This window comes from Osmerus mordax, chromosome 13, assembly GCF_038355195.1.
Source record: "Osmerus mordax isolate fOsmMor3 chromosome 13, fOsmMor3.pri, whole genome shotgun sequence".
NCBI classification, from domain to species: domain Eukaryota; kingdom Metazoa; phylum Chordata; class Actinopteri; order Osmeriformes; family Osmeridae; genus Osmerus; species Osmerus mordax.
The window spans coordinates 6038368-6059718 of record NC_090062.1 but is presented as its reverse complement, the minus strand read 5'-3'; the positions used below and the strand labels follow the sequence as shown (position 1 = coordinate 6059718).

The 21351-nt window shown below is 44.7% G+C and overlaps 1 protein-coding gene across 1 annotated transcript in view; it reads left to right on the top strand.

Annotated features, from left to right (window-relative positions):
- The window catches only part of si:ch211-186j3.6 (neural-cadherin), a 139774-nt gene that overhangs the window by 38921 nt on the left and 79502 nt on the right, over positions 1–21351 (top strand).

The window sequence follows — 21351 nt, the reverse complement described above, 5'->3', positions numbered from 1 at the left end:
GTAAGCCATCCCCACAAAACCATTTAGCCAAATCCCAGCAGAAAGACCAAGTACCCCAATCTTTAAACACAATTGACCCTTTTTGACACATTTCTCAGGTTCAGGAATGAATACAAAGGTAAGCTCATCTGTACTTTGAAATCATGGATGAAAATATCAGAAGAAAAGGAAGAATTGTCCAAATGAGAGGAGGTGGACAAGGGAGAGGAAGAGGCAGAGGAAGAGGAAGAAGAACAACAATCTCAAATGAGATCCATGCCACACTATGACAGAAATCCCTATGATGATTTGTTTATTTCCTTGTTTTCTAAGCCTTTGTTTCCTAAATTACAATTTACAGCAATACATTTGTGTTGTCGACTAACAGTACTACTATTTGTATACTGTGACTACTACAGTAACAAGAGCTCAAAATGCAATAGCTGTATAATAGAAAATAAACAGCCTGTAAGAAGGACAATTGCAGTAATTGTGAGTTTTATGATTTACATCATGTCAAACTCATGAGGTGGAACATATCTAAAATTCAGGGACACGTTATAGTCAATGGTTCTTGAAAACCTTTTTATAATAGTGTTTTCAATTCCTCCCAGCAGTGTCTAAAGGGTATTCAGAAGGTTGAATTTATTTGAGGGCTTTGTGTGTATTTTGAATGCAAAGTTAGGTTTATACGACAGATAATATGGTTTTGACTACAGTGTTTGATTTTGGGTCAAAAGTCAAGGGTTTGGCCAAAACAGTGTAAGTATGAAGATGTGTGTTTAGAGTTTGGAGAAAACACAGTACACATTCAAGAAATGTGTCTTAGCAATTGAGAAAAACTTTATCTAAAATTCAGGGACACGTTATAGTCAATGGTTCTTGAAAACCTTTTTATAATAATGTTTTCAATTCCTCCCAGCAGTGTCTAAAGGGTATTCAGAAGGTTGAATTTATTTGAGGGCTTTGTGTGTATTTTGAATGCAAAGTTAGGTTTATACGACAGATAATATGGTTTTGACTACAGTGTTTGATTTTGGGTCAAAAGTCAAGGGTTTGGCCAACACAGTGTAAGTATGAAGATGTGTGTTTAGAGTTTGGAGAAAACACAGTACACATTCAAGAAATGTGTCTTAGCAATTGAGAAAAACTGTAATAAGAGCCCAGTGCCCAGAAATCTACTTACAGTAGGATTGAGTAGGATTAAGGCTGCTGTGATGTGTTAAACTACACATCCTTAATTACTAGAATGTATTAATGTATTAGGATTTAGTTTGAAGAAAGAAAGATGAAGGGATGATGAGAAAGAGAGAACATCACGAAGAGGAATGGGTTTATTGGAGGCTCTACGAAGTAAATTATAGGTGAGAAAGGGAGTAGAGTGTGTGTGTGTGTGTGTGTGTGTGTGTATTTAGCAGGCTGTGTGTGAATTTATATGGATGGGAAATGAAAGCTCATTGTGAGTCATGTAGTGTAATGTATGCTGTCCCACACCTTTATATATGCAATACCTTCCCCAGACAGATCTAAAAACACACACACACCACAACACACATACACATACGTGTACACAACACACACCCGTATGCAACACACACAAACACAAAAAGGGTCTGTGTATGGTCCCGTTGCCCTGACTACCCTCCTTCAGAGAGTCGTGTGGATGCCGCAGTGGGAGAAGTCAGTTTAGTGACTGACACTCTCTCCACACTGTGTGTGCGTGCGTGTGTTTGAATGTGTGTGTGTAAGTATCCGATTGTGTCTGAGCGACTCGGTGCATGAGTGAGAGAGTCAGTGAAAGCGTGTGTGTGTGAGATGAGTCGGATCGATGTGCCTGACTGAGAGATCACAGAGTGTTTAGTGAGGCTGTGTTCTGCAGTGGTTGTGGCCATCATTGACCCAGCTCTCCTGATGCACGGCCACGCTTAAACGACAAAACAGAATGACACCACTCCCTCCCTCCCTCCCTCCAACCCCCCCTCCCCCTCTCAATCCCTCCGACCCTGCATCCCTCCATCCCTCTCCCTTCGCTAGTTTACAAATAATTTGTGGCTGAATGCAGCCTCCTGTCAGAAATTATGTGTGTGAGTCAGTGTGTATCTGTGTGCATCTACGTATATCTGTAATTGGGCTGGTGTATGTGTGTGTTTGTTTCTCTGTGTGTGTGCACCAGTGGGCAAAGGGAGACTTGGCTGACAGTAATTCTCTGGTGTATTAATTATCAAAAGGTGCTGTGATATTATAGGAACAGAATGTTTTAACACCTCAGGAGACTGTCCAAGTGTTGCTCTGTCCCTCTCTCTCTCTCTCTCTGTCTCTGTCTCTCTCTCTCTCTCTCTCTCTCTCTCTCTCTCTCTCTCTCTCTCTCTCTCCTTCTCTTCCTACTTCTCACTCTGCATCTATGTACTCCTCTAAAATGTGCCCTGTCAAACGTCCATATATCTGCTGGTAGCTGTTTATCCTGAAGTGTGAGAATGCAGACCACAGTACAGTACATTATTACCAGCATACAGAACAAGTAAGGACAGTATGCTAGCATATCAGCAAGTACACTATACAGGTCTAGCAGCAAGTACATTATACCAGCATAACAGCAAGTACACTATACACATCTAGCAGCAAGTACACTATAGTGTAGCAGCAAGTACACTATACAGGTCTACCAGCAAGTACACTATACCAGTATGCCAGCAAGTACACTATACACATCTAGCAGCAAGTACACTATAGTGTAGCAGCAAGTACACTATAGTCTAGCAGCAAGTACACTATACAAGTCTAGCAGCAAGTACACTACACCAGCATACCAGAAAAACACTGTACCAGGCTAGAAGCAAGATCACAGTACTAGCATACTTATAAACATATTTCAGCATCCCAGCCATTAGACTCCACTAATAAGTGTAATTTTACCTCCACAGGACAAAAATGGTCTATTTACTTTTACTCTCTCTCTCTCTCTCTCTCTCTCTCTCTCTCTCTCTCTCTCTCTCTCTCTCTCTCTCTCTCTCTCTCTCTCTCTCTCTCTCCCCATCTATCTCTCTACTTCTCTTATTGGACTAGTGTCACATCATTGAAAATCCACTTCGCTGTACGTGTCTGTCTCTCTATCTCTCTCTCGACTTTTCTGTGTGTCTGTTTTCCCTTCATCTCCATCATCTCTTATCTCAGCCTTCCTCCTCCTTGCATCTACAGACTCATCCTTCTTTCATCCTGATCCTCTCATTCGGCCAGACATCCTCTCATCATCGATCGCTCTATCAATCTGAGTCCTGCCAGAGTTTGGCAGACACAAACTCCATATCCCCTCTCTCTCTCTCTCTCTCTCTCTCTCTCTCTCTCTCTCTCTCTCTCTCTCTCTCTCTCTCTCTCTCTCTCTCTCTCTCTCTCTCTCTCTGCTCCTAGGCCTGCTGTAAAGCTTGTTTGTGTGTGTGTGTTGATTTGGACTGATTCTGTATGTATTCTGCATGTGTGAGTGCGTGGGTGCTGATGTGGATAATTGATGGTTGTTTTCTGTTTGTGTGTGCATGTGTGTTTGTGTTCAAGGCAGGGTCTGTATCTCCTTGATTAGTCTATCTCCAATCTGCTGGCTGATCCACAAGCCAAGCAGACAAACAGTCTAATTGCCAGACTTAATCAAAGAGACAGACTAAGGCATGGGGGGCAGCTCGTGACCTTTTATAGATGAATATCCTCCTCTCTTTTCATCTCCTCTACTCTCCTTCCGTCTCTTATCTCCTTTCTCTTATCTTCTCCTCCCCTTTACTCTACTCTGCACTACTCCATTGGATTGTACATTAGTATTGAAGTTGTCCATGGACATTGGAACTCTTTGGTGTGTTTGTCACAGAAAGCATGTGTGTGGTGGCATTTGACAACTAGATTGTCTACAATTATAAATGTGTGGGAGTGAATGTGTCTGTGAGTGTGTGTTTGCGTGTACGCATGAGTGTGTATACATGTGTGTTTGTGTGTCACGTTTTCATTCCATATGTCTAATGGCTCTCTTTCTCTCCCCGTCCAGCAAGAGGGGAGACAGGGTACAAAGCTTCTGCCGTGCTGAGGGCTCGTTTGTCTGTTTGAGCCAAGCGCAGCCTCGGTTGCACGCCGCCGGCCCAGCCCGTCATGACAGATGGTGCAACTGTGCTGGGGTCTACATTAGAGTGTGACCTCTCCATGTCCACAGCCCTCACTAATGGCCGCCCCACTGTCGTCCATCATAGAGAGGAACAATCTGATGAGGGGGCGCACATCACACACCAGCACTGCGGGGCAGGACAGGGCACACACACCTACGCAAATACACACACACACAATAGCGTAGGTATGGATTTTATTTGTATTTGTTTTGTATTTTGTGACAAATGCTATAGTGTGTGTGTGTGTTTGTGCTTGTAGGTGTGTGTGTGTGTGTGTGTGTGTCCTCAGCCGTTTAGCATCTCTATTGAAGAGAGCAGATTATTATTCCCATTTTTACCGCGGAGTTGGCTCATTAGGACTGCAGAGGCACATTGCAGTGTTTTGCTTAAGTGTGTGTGTGTGTGTGAGAAAGAGAGTGCTGAGGATATGCAAGTGTCATGCCAGGGGAGTAAGTGTTCCACATTATAGGCAGCTAGCCTAAATGTCCATGTTTTCAACATTAGTGTTGTCATTCTTCAAATGTATCTGTGTCCAGAAATCTCTTGTCTAACTTCTCTGCATCTCTGGTCGATCTATAGAATTGAGCTCTTTATAGAGTTGGAATACAACACACACATTTTCAAACACTCACACACAAATACACACAACACACACACACTCACCAGAGGCCAGGCACCACACACATCCTATCCTGAAAACACAGTGCGAAACGTACACATGAGAATACTGGCCTGTATGACAGCCCTCACTGATCTGCCTTTAATGTTAAATATGGACCTTCCATCCTCCTAACTGAGGCACACACATGCACACACACACATAATATGAACGCCCAGAAAAGACAAACTTAAGAGGGTAAACCCTTCCAATTCTATAAACAAGTATCAACGACCCCAGGTAAACAACCACCTCACCAATATCAATGACAGTGGGGTGATTAGGAAAAGCCTGAGGAGAAGCCTGAGGAGAGGACGCCGATGACAGTTGCACTTGTCTTCATTTATTTTGTTTGACTACCTCCACATGTCCAAAGTTACTTTGGTTGCTTCTCTCATCTTTGTGTGTCTGAATCTGATAGTGGCGTGATTCTGCTTGCTTGTGGATCCTGCTCGCACCAGATGTGCCATTCCCTTGTCCCAGACACCTCGTCTGAAGTGCAATCACAAAGCGAGACGGTAAAAACTTCTCTGCAGCTCATTGCTTCAAGGGTTGCCATTTCTTATCTCTTATCCCCCCCTTTTTCACTAGTTTTGCTGTAACTATCCAAATTAGCATATTCCCCCTTGTAGCGCCGTCAGAAGTACAGGGGGAGAACACAGAGCCTATGTTCCTTCATGTATACTGATCCTCTGCCACAGCTATCCATGAGAATCAGCAAATTAGTCTGATAGGCAAGACAAGCCTGCTGAAACACAGCTGCTCTAGTTCTGTAGACTTATTCAGCTGTAAGTATATTGTCTTTGTAAGCAAAGATCTGAATCTTTGTGGTTCGATCTGTTTGAAGTTTGGGCTTATGAATTAATCTCTTGTTATCTTTGTATCAGTCCCTTTCACTCTGTCTCTCTATCTCTCTCTTTTCCCCCTCTTGTTTTCCCCTTTCTGTTTTCTCCTTATCCATATTCGCTCTCTCTCTCTCCTCTCTCTCTCTTGCCTATGTCTTTGATGATTGAGCCAAGAAAACAATTTCTCTCCTCCCAACTCTTCCCTCCTTTCTCTCTCCCCATATTTCCTCCTGCTCTCTGTTGCTCCTGCTATGGAGAGGTGATTATGGTTTGGTTCTGCCATGAGCTTCAGAACCTTCCATGTCAATTATGATCAAGTTCATCAATCTACACCTGACATGAAAAGAAAAAGGGCAACTCCCGCAAATGAATTGGTTCGCTTCCAAATAAAATTGTTACCAATCAACAAATAAATCAACTTCTGCAAATTCCCAAAGTGGCGATAATTTGAAACGGAAAGTGTATTTTTCAATTCCTTTAAAGTGTTTATTGAATTCATGTTTCTACCGAGCTTGAAACACAGTTTGGTTAAATTGGTTTTAATTTGTCATACTGTTAACTCTACGGAACACTGTGAAGGAAAGAAAAACTGTTCGAAATACTTATAGCTGCACGTTAATTTTATTTAGCATTTGCAGCTGTCCTGTAACTAGGCAGTATGTGCAGAATTTGTATGTAAAGTCAGGGTTGTTGGATGTAAACATATATAAACACTGTGTATTCCACAGCTCGTTACAATATTACATTTTCTGTCACCAAACATCATCATCTAAAAACGATATGACTACAATCAAGGATAGTAAATATGCAGTTAGTCTCCAAAAACGTCCATTTCAGTCTTTCTCCCCGCATGAACAGCCCCGTGAACCTCTTCCAGACTTCTGCTTTCAGCTCTGTAACTTATTTGAAGTGCGTTGGAAATGGCAAAGCATTCCTTCCTGAGAGGTGTTTATCTGCGACACACACACAGACACACCAACCCAAATATACAGTATGTCAGAGATGTGTCGTCATGGTGACAAAGCTGAACTGTGAATGTGTCTGCTGGTTGGCATCCATGAGGCCTGTGTACCACACTCCAGTAGTCTAGTCCTTACACTGTGTAATTAGTGGCTCTTTAGCTGTCATGACCAAACCAGAAACAGCGGCCAATTACAAAATGCTTTATGAACATGTTAAATGCTGGAACTCATTATGTCGAAGCCAAGGCTGTTTTGGGCCTGTCTGCCCGCCTACCTGTCGGTCTGCCTACCTGTTGGTCTGCCTGTCTGCCCTCCTGCCTGTCTGTCTGTCTGCGTTCCTGCTTAGTGAACTGATTGTCAGCTCACAGCAGCACATTTGGCTCTGTGTCAACGGATATTTCAATGTTTCAGGCATGGGAAGACTTATTGCTGTGTGTATATGGGCCTTTGCGTTTGATACTCAGTTATCGTCTTCTTGCATCCTCTTTCTGTCTCAACTACCCCTCTCTCTCTCTCCCTCCCTCTCTCCCTCCAACTCTCCTTCACTCCCTCCTCAGTTCCAGTGTTAATTCTGCATGCTGCCCAGGGAGAATGTGGGGTGATTAAGATGTGTGTAGCTGTCACATGAGCCATTGTGCTAACCCCACCAGGCCACCGTCCTGCTCCCTAATTAGCATCTGGGCCGCGCTGTTCTGTCAGGTGCTGTGAAAGAGGGGAAGCCAGGGGACGACACCTCCCTCCCTCCCTCTCCATCCCACCCTCCTTCCCTCCCTCCGTCCTTCCTCTGTATGGCAGAAAGCAGGGTGTATAGAAACCTGTGCAACTCTGACCCCAATCCCAGCCCCACCCCTACCTACTCCGACCACCAACCCACCCTCCTCCCCCCACGACCACACCACCCCGGTGTCTCACTGAAGTGAAAGCTCACAGAGATGAGAAGCACAATCGGTCCCACTCTCTCCCCTCCCCTCCCCCCTGTTCCTCTTTGTCCCTTGTACTGAGTCACAGGTGGGGTTAAAGCAATGTTTAGAGAGCCCTGGAGGAAGCGTCCCCAGCCTGGCTGAGGGGCGGGATCCCGCTGAGGGATCCCTGCCGTGGACTGTTTCTCCACGTTTTCCCCACGGCGGAGGAGGGATGGAAGCCCTCATCGTGTGCCTCTGTCTTTGTGTGGGATCTGTCGCTTTTAGTTCTCAATCTGTCTATCCATTCATCCATCCACCTATCCACCCATCCCCCATCCATCCATGAATTTACTTATTTACATTTTACATTTATTCATTTAGCAGACGCTTTTATCCAAAGCGACTTCCAAGAGAGAGCTTTACAAAGTGCATAGGTCACTGATCATAACAACAAGATAGCCAAAAAACATCGCGAGTAGCCAAAACATGAAGCACACATTGTGAACAACCAAAGTAAGTGCCAAAGGGAAGAACCATAAGAGCATGTAGTTAAACAAGTTATCCATCCATCCACCCACACTTCAATCCATGAATGAACCTATCCATCCATCCAACCAACCATCCATCCATCCATCCATCCATGAATCTACCTATCCATCCATTCATTCCTTCATCCATTTTCCTATCCATCTATCCATGCTCCTCTCTCTCTCCTCCAGTCTACGTTCACCTCCCTCCTCTCCTCCTCCTCTTTGTACAACACAGCTGGGTGTCACTGAGATTCATTCATTTCGTTCTTGCCGTTCAGCCTCCTGTGATGAAAGATTAAAGAAGCATGTGAACATATTCAATGTCTTGAAGGATTTCAGAGCAACAGGGTCCTTGTATTGAATTGAATGTCTTAGAAAATCCTATGAAACCTCACCAGAATACAGGGCCTGGAGGATAGAAACGACCCTGGCATTATCAGCCATTCAGTAACCCCCCACAGACTGTTAATGGTGGTTGAGCATGGTCCAGCATGAACTCCTTCAATGTTTGTGGTTTTACAGTCTGGTCACACATGAAAGCAGGGCTGGGATAGGAGAGATAGATAAATTATGAGAGAGAGAGAAAGAATCAAAGAAAAAGAGATAAGTGACTGATATAAGTATTACTACTAGTAGTACTGAATAAGAGAGATACAAAGAGAGATACATTGAGAGATAACCCTTCATCCCCTCACACTATGACCTTCACATACTAAATTTCTGTGTTCATTTCACATGTTCATTTGATGAGATAATTAACTGGAGATGAGCTAAGAAAATGTATGATGATATAAATTGAGTGGTTAAAATGTATGAGTGTGTGTGTGGAGGGGTGAGAAGAGGTGAGAGGAGACGAGAGAGATACTGGAGGTCCATGGTACTGATGAGTGTGTCTGGAGGTGAGAGAGATACTGGAGGTCCATGGTACCTAATGAGTGTGTCTGGAGGTGAGAGAGATACTGGAGGTCCATGGTACTGATGAGTGTGTCTGGAGGTGAGAGAGATACTGGAGGTCCATGGTACTGATGAGTGTGTCTGGAGGTGAGAGAGATACTGGAGGTCCATGGTACTGATGAGTGTGTCTGGAGGTGAGAGAGATACTGGAGGTCCATGGTACTGATGAGTGTGTCTGGAGGTGAGAGAGATACTGGAGGTCCATGGTACTGATGAGTGTGTCTGCAGGTGAGAGAGATACTGGAGGTCCATGGTACTGATGAGTGTGTCTGGAGGTGAGAGAGATACTGGAGGTCCATGGTACTGATGAGTGTGTCTGGAGGTGAGAGAGATACTGGAGGTCCATGGTACTGATGAGTGTGTCTGCAGGTGAGAGAGATACTGGAGGTCCATGGTACTGATGAGTGTGTCTGCAGGTGAGAGAGATACTGGAGGTCTATGGTGCTATTGAGTGTGTCTGCAGGTGAGAGAGATACTGGAGGTCTATGGTGCTATTGAGTGTGTCTGCAGGTGAGAGAGATACTGGAGGTCCATGGTACTGATGAGTGTGTCTGCAGGTGAGAGGGAGCAGACAGCTCTGGGTAAACACAAGGGTCCCTAATACAGACATGCATCATAGCCGTGCTGACCCGGTGACATGATGAAGTAAGAGGCAGTTAGGCGTCCTGTACAGTGCTGAGTGTGATCCCCTACTCCTCCATAATGGTGCTGTTCATGATGTCCTTACAATGACTGCACTCTTATGATACCAGCAGCAGTGGACCCTGGCAGGCCCGCCTCACTGACAACGATTGATCCACCCTGACAGTCTAACAGCTCCATATCGATCGGATGAACACCCTAGTTCACCGCTATGAGGCACACACACTGACAAAGATATACTACTTTGAACACTCTCTATTGCTTCCACTATCTTTCTCTCATCCTCACTCTCCCCTGTCTCTCTCTGTCTCTCTCTGTCTCTCTCTGTCTCTCTGTCTCTCTGTCTCTCTGTCTCTCTTGGGACCTAGCTCTAAGAAGCCACCAGAGTGTGTAAACATTTAAATAACACGTTACACAAGCTCACGGTCACAGAACATGGAACACAGCTGGGAATCCACTCACCACCGCCCCACACAATGCTGCCAATTATGAATTGGCAGCATTTATGCCATTTAGAACATACTTTATGAGTGTAAGGTGTCTTTAAGTAGCCTAACTTTATTGCTTTAGGGGAAATAGGACGAAAATATGTGCAATATTACATTAGCTATTAGACTATTACAGGGGGGGGGGGGGGGAGGGGGAGATGAAAACACCTGGGAATAAATACATTGATTAGAAAAAAGAAGAAAAAAAAGAATACATAAATATATATTTTTTGGAGCACCGAAGACCCATTTTGACCCAGGAAAAACCCTGTGTGTGTGTGTGTGTGTGTGTGCGCGTGTGTTTATATATTCACATGTGTGTGTGTGCATGTGAGTAAGTGAGTTTGTATTCACAAAGCGCAGATGTCGGAAGCAGACCTATTTTGAGAGACACAGACTCACACATCAAAGACTTCATCATATCAAGATGAGCACCATGTGGCCACAGATGAGGCAGACCGGTAGACTGAACGGACATGGAGGAAAAGGAGAAACATGGGGAAGGAGAGATGAGGCAACAGGACAATAGGGATGGGGACACAGGGGGCTGGTGAAAGCAGACAGAGAGAGGGATGAGACCAGGAGAGAAATAGGGAAAGATGAAGGGAGAGATAGGGATGGGCAATAGGGGGTAGACAGAAAACAAAATGCAATAAAGAGACACAGAGATATAGAGAAAGACAAAGAATTAAGGAGAAAAAAAAAGTAAAGAAAAAAAGTAAGAGTGACATGTGAGAGAAAGGGGGACACAGAGGCACACTGCGTTAATGAGGCAGGAGGATGGGAGTTATCGATGTGTGCTACAGAACCCGGTTTACTGTCACAAAGCTCTGGACAGTCTGCTGCAGGGGTGCACTGGGGATCATAGAGGTGGGGTGGGGGTGGGGGGGCCCTGCAGGGAGGAGGATCCTAAAAAGATAGAGAATGGTGTGTGTGTGGGGGGGGGGTTGTCAGATGTGTTGTCAGAGAGACGTTGGGGGTGAGAAGAGAGGGAGGGAGGTAATTTAGTGAGCATGTCTTCTGGCACGTACAACGGACGCTATACAACACAGGCACCGCAGCACAGTCAACTGCTTGGTCGTTTACCTCCCCCCTTCACTCTTTTCCCCTGGCTTTCTCTCTTTCCCTCCTTCTCTTTATCTCTTCTTTTTTATCTCTTGATCCCATATTTTTCTCTTTCTCTCGTCACTAACTCTCAATGACTGCTGGGCATGTAGCAGAAGATTAAATGTGTTTTCATTGATCAGACTGATCAATGACAATGACTTGGGGAAAAGGAAGAGAGGGTTGAGTCAGTGAGAGTCTGAGAGACAGCAAGGGAGTCAGAGGAGGGTCAGTGTGGCTGTGTTGTCTGCCAGCGTAGTGCAAAGATGAGAGCATAAACACTCATCAAGCCTGTCAAATTATCCATCCACTCTCCATCCATTCATCCATTCTCCATCCTACTCCTTCACGTCCTTCTTTTCTCCTTCCTGTGTCCTTTCTCTCTCTCCTGCCCATTATCGCTTTATCTTCATGGTTGTCTCTCGGTATCAAGTACAATTTAATGCAGAACATCACAGCCAGAGGAGATGGCTGTGGGATGCTCCTCATTGAGAAACACATGCAAATCATATCAACATTTAAGTACAAAAAACTACCCCCCCCCCCACACACACACCCCTAATCCTCACATTTATCAGCCACCAAAAACATCAGGGACACCCGTCACAACACCACAGGTGGTCAGAGAGAATGAGAGACCCATCAGCCAGAGCTGGAGAGGCATGATACTCTTATAATCAGTCTGTAGGGATAACCAACATTAGAACACTCTCCAATCTCCTCTCCTACTCTGTCGCTGTGAGTCTATTATCGTCATCGTCAACTAAATAGTTAGGTTGCACACTGCAGTCCAAGCTGAGTGGGTGAGTATGATTACATAGGGCATCTGCTATTAGTGTGTATGTTATTTGTCATTTCCGTGTGTGTCTGAGTGTGTGTTTTTCTGTTTGTGTTTGTGTGAGTTTGTGTGTGTGGTTAGATTATGAGTGCTCTTGAGCCCCCTTTACCACCTGTTGTAATCAACCACTGTGCCCCCTGTGACAGACAATGTGGGTGCTTGTGAGAGCTGTTTGTGCTTTGGTGTGTGCGCGTGTGCACGCGCGTGTGAGTGTGTGCGCGTGCATATCTGCAGCGTACACACATGTCTGTGTGTCTGCACTTATATGTCTGTTTGTGTGTGTGTGTGTTTATGTGTGTGTCAAGAGATTGTCCTCGTCCTTCATGCTTACCCAGCCACCTCTTCTACACAAACAGCTGTGTTCGACCACCTATCCAGTGGTCTGGAATCCAGTAGTGTTATTATAGAGTTGTGTACAGGGATGGCTCATCAACCTTTAACTTGTGGAATATTTCACGTGCCTAGTGTAGCGTTGCTGTCTCTCATTATCCCCCTTCAACAATCACAGAGTAATTAATTATAATCTGCCATCACACAATTCATCAGCTGTCAGAAGAGCCTGAGAGCAGCATTGTTTCACTAGGCTGAGATGCAGGCCTCTCCTGGGTAGCAGCTCACTTCACACAACACCCACCCAGAGTCCACATGAGTGTGGTGAGTAGGAAGTGATTCCGGAACATTCTGGAGTTCTGAACCTGACTAATGGTGTTTTGTAAGTTACAAACTTGTTGTCAGGATCTTTGTGTATATGTGTATGTTTGTTTGGTTAGGATTGGGGCTAGGGTTAGGGTTGGGGTTGGTGTTGAGTTTGAGGCCAGGTACTTTCTGTCCAACTGTAGCAATCATAGACTACACCCACTACAGTACAATCCCTCCCTGTACCACCTCCTGGTATTACACACCCACAGGGAAGCTACTGCTGCTTGGTTTAATGAACACAAATTGAACAATCCATATGTTATCAATCAATTCTGCCAATAAATTAGAGATTGAGTGTTTTTATCTTTAAAAAAAACAGTCTTATTTCTGTGCCCATATGGTTGTGAGCATAATTTCCTACTGGAAGTCTATTTCAATACCGTTAGTATTCGAGTAGACCCCAGAGCTGGAATACCAGTGATGTGCCTACGGACCAGAACAGGCTATGATTGGTGGAATGTAGTGTGTGCCCTGATAGGCTCACTTTATGTAATTACACACATCTATGAATTAATGTCCACTCCAGTGCTCATGTGTTCACTCCTCTGTGTTGTGTGTTTGTTAAAGTAATTAAACACACGCAGGAGCTTGTACACACACACACACACTCACACACACACACACACACACACAGAACATTGTTGTAATTACAAGTGAAATATACCAGAACCAATCAAATGGAAGAGAGAATATTATACAGAATCCCCTGGGATTTTTTTCAGGAGGTAATAAATAAATAAAGGACTTTAGTAAATATTGCATTTTTACTGCAGTTGGTACAACACTATGATTTTTGTTCCAATTTATGTTATGTTTGCTGCTTTAATTTTCACTATGCAAAAATTGATTGTCAACAAACCAGTCAGGATCTAGATATATACAGGAACCGGGGCTCAAATGTTCCTTGCATTTGAGCAAATGCACCAATTTGGCATGAAAACAGAAGTACAAGTTTCAGAAAGTGAAGGTTAAGTAAAGGCATGAGAAAGACACAGTGCTTCCATAAAGTGAGAAAAACTTTACGACTGAAGAAAATAATATCTATAAATTAGGAAAAACAGTTTCAGTGATGTTGTGTTCTTGTTCACTATGAAATTCATAATATTGAATCCCCCCTCGAAACTATTTGAACATAAACATGGATCCAATGTCTTCAGCTACGGCTATAAGCTCTAATGTCCAGATTGAAGCATCTATGTCTCCAGGCATTTCTAATCAGACAGCTCTTCATCACCTCCTCTTAAAGTAGCTGTTATGTTCCAGAATTAATAGAATGTTTTCTAGTTCAACCCCTATAAAAACAGACCCAGTAACAACTGTCCTCAAGCTTGACCGATATGTGATATACATTATGTCTGTTATAGTGAGCATGAATCGTGGGGGGGAGGTAGAGAGGGGGGGAGAGAGAGCTAAACGATCGGTGTGTGTTGGAACTCTCTGATTGATTGTCCAATCAATGTCACTGGATTGTTGTGTGAGTCTCGGTACTGCACTGCTCTACAACATGTGCAGGAACACAATGACTAATGAAAAAAACATGTCTGCCTATTGCTCGACCTGTGGATTAGATGGACTGAACACCATGACTAATGAAAAAACAATGTCTGGCCATACCTGTGGATTAGATGAACACCATAAAATGTCACACATTTCCTCCAACTCATGTATCTTTTGATGAATGGAAACACCCTCTGTCTGCCTGCCTGCCTAACTTTCCATCTGTCTGTCTGTCTGTCTGCCTGCCTGCCTAACTTTCCATCTGTCTGTCTGCCTGCCTGCCTAACTTTCCATCTGTCTGTCTGCCTGCCCGCCTAAATTTCCATCTGTCTGTCTGCCTGTCAGTCTGAGCTGGAGGCAGACTCACTCACCCACTCATTCATTCCCTCCTTCCCTCACTTCCTCCCTCCCCCTCACGTCACTCTCTTTTACTGGCTCATCCTCCATTTCCCTCTATTTTCTAGCCTTTCATCATCTGCTGCCTTTGCTATTATCACTGGGATGATGATAATCGTCACCATCACCTCCATCATTATCTTCTCACTTTTGCTCTCTTACCAACTCTCACTCTTTCCCCTGTGTAGCCCCTCTCCTCTGTCCCTGGTTTACAGTTCCTTTATTGAATCAAATCCTTCGACACCAGGATGCTGGAGAGCTGTGCTGTACAAACACCCCTTACTGCTTCCCCTGGGGCCCAGTAATCTGTCTGCATATCCATCCATTACTCAGGTGGACGTGAGTGTGTGTGTGTGTGTGTGTGTGAGAGAGAGTGTGTGTGTTTCTGGTGGAGAGTGTAGGAGGGTGGAGGGATGGGGGTGCCACTCTGTACCAAAGCACAAAATCCGTTGGAATTTCCCCAGACGCTGGCAGACTTTCAGCTGCGAGGGATGAAGGGATGGGGAAATGGAGGGATGGAAGGAGGGAGATACAGAGGGATGGAAGGAAGGAAGGATGGAGGCAGGGGTCAATGATGGAGGTAGGGAGGCAGAGATGGAAGGAGGTGAGATTGAGGGATAGAGGGATGGAGGGAGGGGTCATGGACTGTCCGTCCGTCTGGCAGATTAAGCCTGTGTGGTACAGCGGTAATAGTTGAGAGTGGACAGGAAGTGCTGCCTCTGTACTGTGATTACAGCCCTACTGTCATAAAGTGGGCGGGAGCCACATGGCAATATGCCAGCGGGCACACTTAGAGAGCTGCAACCAACAGCTCTGTAAAAGGGGGAAGAAAATGGAGCTGGGGGGGCGACACATGTCGCACTTATTCCCCCATAATTTTCCATCAGGGCGACTCATCTCCCTCTCTCCATTCCTCCGTCTCTCCTTCCTGCCACCTCTCTCCCTCCCTCCCATCTCTCTCTTCGTGGTTCCCTCCGGGTGTTGCATTACAGCCGGCTCCGCTGTTATGACCAGTCACCCCTCCACCCTGCCTTGCCCCAGGGCTGGTGCTGATTGAGACTAATGGTGGAATTACAGACCTGCTCTAAACAATAGCTTCAGCTCTCAACCTAACTTATCTGGGTCGATGCCTGGGCAGGGGGGAGAGGGGAAGGGAGGGGGGAGGTGGATGAGGATGAGAGTGGTGTTAAGGAGAGAAATTGGGCTGTCTGTGTGTGTGTGCGTGTGTGTGTGTGTGTGCTCGGTGTGTGTTATTGTGTATGTTCCCCATAGGAGGCGCTGTCTTTGAGCTAGAGGGTAAGAATGATACTCCCAGAGAATTAAAAAAGAAACAAAAAGACAGCCTAACTCTGAAAAAACAAAGAGCTTTCTTTCCGGTGAGTTCCCCTTACCCACAATGCATCCTGATTTACCATAGTCCACTGCTGTGTGTCTCTCTGGGGGAGCCTCAGCGAGGCCTTGGACGGGGGATTTAAACACCCATGTTTGTTTCTTTATTCTTTTGTTTCTTCCTCTTGGAGAATATATATATATAGCAGAGAGAGAGAGAGAGAGAGAGAGAGAGAGAGAGAGAGAGAGAGAGAGAGAGAGAGAGAGAGAGAGAGAGAGAGAGAGAGAGAGAGAGAGAGAGAGAGAGAGAGAGGTGTTGTGGGAGTGTGAGAGAAGATTGAAAGGAAGAAAGGAAGGAGGAGGCAAGAGGACTGAAAGAGAGAAGTCAGTTTGTTCCAGTGTCAAGGGAAAGGATTGGAGTTTATTGAGAGTGAGACACTGAGAAACAGTTGAACAGAAAGGAGAGAGAAGAGAGGATAGATGAATGCTGTGCATCTGTACTCTGCTGGCATACCTCATGCATTGTCAGGAAAGTGAAACAGTCAGGATGTCGACTAATTGAGCACCGAGTGCAGTCTTTATCGCACACACATACACACACAGCTGACAGGAAGCTGACGTTTTGGTAAAGTTTGAACTTAACTGGTAGAACAGATTTACTATGAACTGAAACAGCACAAAGTGTAAAGACAAAGTCCTTGATCAAATGTCATCCATCCTTCTCAACCTTTTCAACTAGTCATCTCTGTCCTATTTCTCTCTTTCTATATATGTCTCCCCTTTCTCTTCTTCTCTTTCTTTCTCTCTCTCTTTCTCTCTCCACCTCTCTCTTTCTCACTTGATGCAAAGGCAGTGCCGCTGGGGCTGGTCATGACAAGGTTGCAAATTGAGTTTCCATATCACTTTGTTTTGTTTGTTGCTGTGTGGGGAGAGGTGTGTATAGTGCACTGTTAATGGGAAGGACGCTCTTCTTCTTCATTTGTAACCAGGGATATTATTTGAAGATGTGTATCTGTTTATTTTGGCCTTACATCCTAAATTAATGTTATGAAGTAGGGTTTCTAATTTCCAAGGTGGTTTAACAGGTGGGTAACTGGCAGTTTTGACTGGCCAATTACTGTAAGAACCTTTAAAAATCTAAATGTTCCATTCATACGTGGAAACCTGCCTTAATCTAGGTAGATCCTCTAATCCTAATTTAAAATGCTGGTCGCACCTAGTTTATCCCAACGTCTGCTCTGCTCACATCCAGAAGTCTGCTCTGTCTGTTTATATTAGAGGCACACACACACACGCATGCACACACACACACACACACACACACACAAACAGACACATAGATGAGTAAATGTTTCTCTTGAGTTAAACAATCTCCACACACATACACACACATAATCTGTATTTGTGTTTTTATCTTTTCATTGCTCTTTACTGTAAATCACGTCTGATGGAGAGTGAAGCTAAAGAGTGAAATGAGAATTGGAAACAGGAGTGCTTTAGACTATCAGCATGATAGTCGTTAGGATGATGATGTGCTGTATGGTGATGTGTTGTATTGTGATGTGCTGTATGGTGATGTGTTGTATGGTGATGTGTTGTATTGTGATGTGCTGTATGGTGATGTGTTGTATGGTGATGTGCTGTATGGTGATGTGTTGTATGGTGATGTGCTGTATGGTGATGTGCTGTATGGTGATGTGATGTATGGTGATGTGCTGTATGGTGATGTGCTGTATGGTGATGTGCTGTATGGTGATGTGCTGTATGGTGATGTGCTGTATGGTGATGTGTTGTATTGTGATGTGCTGTATGGTGATGTGCTGTATGGTGATGTGCTGTATGGTGATGTGCTGTATGGTGATGTGCTGTATGATGATGTGCTGTATGGTGATGTGCTGTATGGTGATGTGTTGTATGGTGATGTGCTGTATGGTGATGTGTTGTATGGTGATGTGTTGTATGGTGATGTGTGTTGCTGTACTGCCTTTCTGCTCCTAGTGCTGTAGTAGGTGAAGGGTTGGAGCACAGCTGGCTGAGAGGATGTCTGTGTCTGTCCATGTCAAGATGCAAGTGCGTGTAAACGAAGCTGTCTGTTACCTCCCCTCTCACAGGAGCCAGAATGCATTGCCAGAGAAGCCCCTCCCTGTGTCATGAAAATGTGTACCTTGTAACGCATTTCCTGTCTATATGTGTGTGTGTGTGTGTGTGATGTGTGTGCATTCGGATGGGTGTGTGTCTGTTTGTATGTGTGTGTGTGTGTGTGTGTGTGTGTGTGTGTGTGTGTGTGTGTGTGTGTGTGTGAGAGCACATTTCCTGTGGGACGTAGTGGCTGTGGAGGTGTGTAAGGCCAACAAGGAGGCTAATGAGTGGTGACAATTGTGAGCAGCACCTTAGGGACCAGGGCAACTAACACACACACATGCTCTCACTTACGTACACACTCTCAGACACGCATATACCCACTCTCACACTGAAATTACCCCACTCACACACTCTGCACACACACACAGACACACATGTGCACACGCACACATGCTCTCAATCACACTTTCAGAAACATGACACACTTTCACACATAAACTATCCCAATCATGCTTACTATACACATGCACACACTCACACTAATTGGCACACATTACTGTAAAAGGCTCTGTGAGAATAGGCTGTTTTCCTGTTAGGTTATCAGCACAGTCCAGCATCTCACCCTCACAGCCAGATCAGAACCGTGCTGAAGCACAGATGTACGGTAGAAACTTGCATCACCCCCCCCCCCTCTCTCTCTCTCTCTCGCTCTCTCTCTCTCTCTCTCTCTCTCTCTCTCTCCTTCTCTCTTTACTACACTTGTCAACCCTGTTTTCCCACACTTGACCTGTGAGTAATAGTCTGCTTTATTGAACTGTGAAGTTGCTCCCTTAATGCGTCCTTGGTTGGTTCACGGTCACTGTCTAGTAGTCCCTCTCTTTCTTTCTCTCTCCCTCTCGTTCTATCTCTCTCTCTCTCTGTCTGTGTCTTGCTATCTTTTTTAACTCTTTTTCTCTCACTCTCTCACTCTTTCTCCCAGCACACTGTTTCTTCTTTCCTCATTCTCTCTCTCAGACTCTCTCTACAATCTCTCACCTGTAATCACAGGAGTCTGAGGATATCTCTCATCCACAACAAGCCTCTTACCTGCTGTTAATAGCAACATGCAACAGGATTAGCTGTCAGACCCAGTTTGGAACACCAGGGAACTGAATGTGTGTGTGTATGTGTGTGTGTATGTGTGTGTTTATGTGTGTGTGTGTATAAACACGGTTCATTGTGATAATGAAGCATGCTCTAGAATACATGCTGGTGATGCTACAAAGTGTAAGTAGTAAGTAGTAAATAGGTAGAAGTAGATAGCAACAACTCTGGAAATGAAAATAAAAAGTTTTGAGGACAAACTCACAAACCAGGCCCATGCTAAATTTGAGAAGGTGCACATGATCAAAAACTCTGTATGGATGTTAAGGATTAATTTAGCAGACACACTTCGAGACTTCCAGAAGTGCTTTGAAGAACCATCAGCCATGGATAATTTTCATGGCAAATTTAGTGGATAGATATTCCCAACAGCAGAACATGTCCAGATGTTAGTCCAGCCAGGCCATGTAGGGGTGATGTGCTGACCCTCTGGGTCAGACTCAGAGTGAGTATGTGGGCCTGGCAGGGTGGCTGGTTCTATGGATCCAGTCAATTAGCTGCTCATGAATGGCTTTGGCATCGAGACAACGCTAACCCTGATTAGTGTTGCAGCCGTAGACTAATGAGGACGTGCTTTGTAAAAAGCATCGCCTTAATTAGCAATGCTAAGGTGCTGGGAAAAGCCAAGGTACTTTTTTTATTTAATTTTTCTCTCTCTGCCTTATCAGTTTTTTTTTCTCTGTTTACATTTGTCTTTCTCTCTCACTCTGTTTCACCTGTCCTTTCTCTCTCACTCTGTTTCACCTGTCTTTTCTCTCCTATTCTGTTTATCCACCTGTCCTTTCTCTCTCTCTCTGTTTCACCTGTCCTTTCTCTCTCTCTCTGTTTCACCTGTCTTTTCTCTCTCACTCTGTTTCACCTGTCCTTTCTCTTTGAGAACCTTGCAAATACAACTCTAAAAACATAAGAGAGAAGTATTGAAAGAAAGTACATGTTTCTATACATAATAAATACATTAACACAATTTTCAAAGGTGAAACTGATGTTCCAGTGGCTAAATAGACCAGTTAATTGGTTTGGCAGAATTATAGCCCAGGAACATATGGTCGTCTCTATTGCCATCGTCTCCTACGTGATTGAGGTGTACAGTCCTGTCTTTCCTCTCAGTCTTCTAGTGTCTTGCAGCAGGATTGCGTTTGGCTCAGGAGAGGAGGGGTTAGTAGAAACGTTCCAAGGCAATTTTTCTCCTCAAATTGACTTCAAAGCGACAACAGTAATCCTCTCATCCCTCAGTCGCTCCTGTTCCTTATTAATTCCGTTAATAATCCCTTTAGCTGTCTTCATGCATCCTCGTTCATTGGCATTGTGACGGGGCGGAGTGTTGAGGCTCACCCCAATCACTGGCTCAGATGTACAACACTCAGAGGTTCACATTGATTCCTTTTCTGTCCTTGGTTTTTAACTCCCACAAACGAACACAAGTACATCTCTGTATCTCCATTAATCCCCTCCCTCCCTCACCTAGCCTCCTTTTCTCTATCTTCAGACTCACCTGAGGGAGCGCCTCCCTGCCCCCGCTGTTCTCACGTACAGAGCTTCTCTCTTTGTCTCTGGCCATGTCCCCGTCACTGTACAGTTCTGTCACGTACCCCTGTGAATGTATAAAGGAACGAATGGGCTGGGAAAAGGAGTACAATGTGTGTGTGTGTGTGGGAGCATGTAGGCGTGTGTGTGTATAGAGGACGGCGGTGTGTTTGTGCTGGGGGGAGATGCAGGTGTGCTGTGTGGCAGTAGCAGGGCGTCAGGAAGGCCCAGGGTCTTCTAGTCTCGGCACGCATGCAGCGTCACGTTCTCTTTTCACCTCCTCTACCCCTCCATGATGGACATTACAGATTGAACAAGCAACTCTAATTGTAAAGCAAGTGTGTGTGTGTGTGTGTGAGAGAGAGAGAGAGAGAGAGAGAGAGAGAGAGAGAGAGAGAGAGAAAGAGACAGAAGAGAGAGGGATTGAGATGGAAAGAGAGGAAAGAGAACTAACATCAACCACATACCCACTCCTCTTTCCTAGAGGAATATGGGATTTGCAGGGAAAAATAAAGAAAAAGAAAAACATGCCTCAGCCACTTAGGCCATGATTCAAAGGCCATTTCAGAAGAGAGAAAGAAGAGAAAGATGGAGGGGGCGATGGGAGAGATGTCTTAATAAATAGATGGAAGGAGAAGAA